This window comes from Zea mays, chromosome 5 (genome assembly GCF_902167145.1).
Source record: "Zea mays cultivar B73 chromosome 5, Zm-B73-REFERENCE-NAM-5.0, whole genome shotgun sequence".
Classification (NCBI taxonomy): domain Eukaryota; kingdom Viridiplantae; phylum Streptophyta; class Magnoliopsida; order Poales; family Poaceae; genus Zea; species Zea mays.
In genome coordinates, this window is record NC_050100.1 from 65056008 (window position 1) to 65058366 (window position 2359).

The 2359-nt window shown below is 44.6% G+C and overlaps 1 long non-coding RNA gene across 1 annotated transcript; it reads left to right on the forward strand.

Annotated features, from left to right (window-relative positions):
• The first annotated feature begins 876 nt into the window (after positions 1–876).
• On the forward strand, positions 877–1863 carry LOC118472021 (uncharacterized). Its single transcript, XR_004849434.1, has 3 exons — positions 877–1023; positions 1118–1176; positions 1258–1863. It is a non-coding gene; the product is annotated as an uncharacterized lncRNA (long non-coding RNA).
• Positions 1864–2359: the final 496 nt, after the last annotated feature.

Below are 2359 nucleotides of genomic sequence, written 5' to 3' on the forward strand. Positions count from 1 at the left end.
TGGAACATGGAATTGATAGTATTAGAGAGCTTGTTGGATTTTGGTCTGCCACACCTAAAAGACATGAGAAATTTGAGAAAATGGCAATGCAAATGAAGGGTAAATATGACAAAAAGATAGCTCTTGACTGCAAAACTAGATGGAACTCTACTTATCTAATGCTTAACACTGCTTTGCTGTACAAAGATGTTTTTGAACGCCTTGCTGCTCGTGCTCCTTGTATTCCAACTGGAGATGATTGGCAGTTTGCTAAGGACCTTTGTGATAGATTGAAGATATTCTATGATGTCACAGAGTTGTTATCTGGCACTAACTATGTCACAGCCAACATTTTCTTTCCCAAAATCACCAATATTTATTTGGCAATTAGGAAGTGGCAAGTAAGTGCTAACCCAAAGGTTGAAGAAATGTCTAGTAAAATGAAAGAGAAGTTCAACAAATATTGGTTTGATGTGCATGGTTTGATGGCTGTTGGTGCTGTCCTAGATCCTAGGTATAAACTTCATCTTTTGAACGTACTTTTTCTAAAAATCCATGGATCTGAAATTACAAGTATGGAGGCTGTTAACAAAGTCAAGGATATCCTTTATAACTTGGTTTTAGAGTATCAAGATACTATAGAAGTTGTTGCCACAACAGATGGTGCTCAACCTAGGACAAGTAGTGCTCCTAATGACATGTTTGAGGAGGATTGGATGGACACTTTTGATGATTACATGTCCAAGCAACCAGACGTGACCTCCACTTATGTGCGCACAGAGATGGATTTGTACTTAGAGGAACCACTGCTTCCTAGGACACATGATTTGGATATCATTCAGTGGTGGCAGCATGCTGGGCTTAAATATCCTACTTTGAGAAAGATTGCACGTGATGTTCTTGCAATTCCGGTTTCAACAGTGGCATCTGAGTCCGTGTTTAGCACAGGAGGAAGAATAATTAGTCCACACCGTAGTAAGCTTGCACCATCAATGGTGGAAGCACTCATGTGTATGCAGGCTTGGTCCCGTGCTGACATGTTAGGTACGTGGTCATAATTTTAACAAGATTTATATGTTATTTGATTTCATGCACATTATAGGAAACAACCAATGATGGCTGCTTTGTTGCAATGTAGGGTCTCCAACTATGATGGGTGTTTTGATGACTTGTCTTGATGAACAAGATGAAGAGATGGTATTGTTTATTTGTTGCTTTAATGACTTGCATTGAAGAGCCTGACTCGAGCTGTTGAGGGTTGTTTTTATTATTTTGCAGGATGAACATGAATCAACAATTGTTGATTAACCATTTGAGATGATCAGATGAACCTGCTTGTTGGATCTAGATGCTTGGCTGCTTGCTGTCTGTTGGAGTGTTGGGTGCTGCTAGCCTGCTACAAACTACTTGTTGAACCTGACTGTCATGTACTCATATTGTGAGAGACTGCTTGCTGTAATATGTATGCTACAAACTGCTTGTTGAACCTGACTGTTTGCTGTAATATGTATGCTGCTACAAACTGTTTGATGCTACAAACTGTTTGCTATTGAGTATTGGCTGTCATGTTGGCCTTGTTTACTTGCTATTGACTAAATGTAATTAATATGTATGCTGTAGTCTTTCATCATTTCATGCCCTTTTTTTTCTGATGAAGTATGAATGTATGATCTTGTTTGTCACTATATCTTGTACTGTGTTGCTGCTTGGCTGCTGGAAATCAGCACATTTGTTTCGGGTCTGCGGGTCCCCGACGGGTTGCGGGCCTCCACGGGTTCGGGTCCGGGTGCGTGTTTTCACCCGTAATACAATTCGGGTTCGGGTCGGGTCTGCAATTCGGGTTTCGGGTGCGGGTCCGCGGACATTGCACCCGACCCGAACCCGCCCCATTGCCAAGCCTACTTCCGACAAGGTTTCTAATGGCCGATGGCGGTGGTCGACGCCACCCGAATTGTCCACACCCGCGAAGGGCGTCAGTTCTACGCAAGGCAGACCCACCCCTTGCGGAAGACACCCGGGGGCTACACGCACCCCTGGGAAGGGCCGCTCGTCATCGCCAAAGTTCTGAAGCCCAGAACAAACAAACTGGCCGACAGTCAAGGCGAGGTCTGCACCAACACTTGGAACGTCTAACAGCTACGTCGCCTCTACCCTTAAGATGCTTTCAAGTTGTTCGTATACCTCGCTCCCATGCAAGGTTTAGTCATCAAGTAAGGGTCAGCCTTGCCTCGGCAGAGCCCGACCCTCCCTCGGGGGCTAAAAGGGGGAACCCCCTCTGCGTCAAAATTTTCGATCAAAAAGGCTTTTGCGTTCCCCTGGCTATGACGGAAGCAGGACCCCAAGGAGCGAACGCGAGTGCATGTAAGTGGCAAGGCTGACT